Source organism: Etheostoma spectabile, chromosome 6, assembly GCF_008692095.1.
Source record: "Etheostoma spectabile isolate EspeVRDwgs_2016 chromosome 6, UIUC_Espe_1.0, whole genome shotgun sequence".
Lineage (NCBI taxonomy): Eukaryota > Metazoa > Chordata > Actinopteri > Perciformes > Percidae > Etheostoma > Etheostoma spectabile.
The window spans coordinates 8,189,476-8,189,675 of record NC_045738.1 but is presented as its reverse complement, the minus strand read 5'-3'; the positions used below and the strand labels follow the sequence as shown (position 1 = coordinate 8,189,675).

The 200-nt window shown below is 39.0% G+C and overlaps 1 pseudogene; it reads left to right on the top strand.

Annotated features, from left to right (window-relative positions):
* LOC116690921 (serum amyloid P-component-like) overlaps window positions 1-200 on the top strand; it is a 2,054-nt pseudogene that overhangs the window by 1,506 nt on the left and 348 nt on the right.

Genomic DNA, 200 nt, shown 5'->3' with positions numbered 1-200 from the left:
CACGTCTGAAGCAATCAGAGGATCCCCTGTGATTATCATAGGACAGGTACAGTTGTATTTATAAGTATCATAGTTAATGGTCTTGACTGTGTATAGATTTCAAAATAAATGTTGTACTATTAGCTTTTAGTTAGTGTCTCTCAAACCTCTGTAATCTACAGGAACAGGATACCCATGGTGGGGGGTTTGACCTGAAGCAG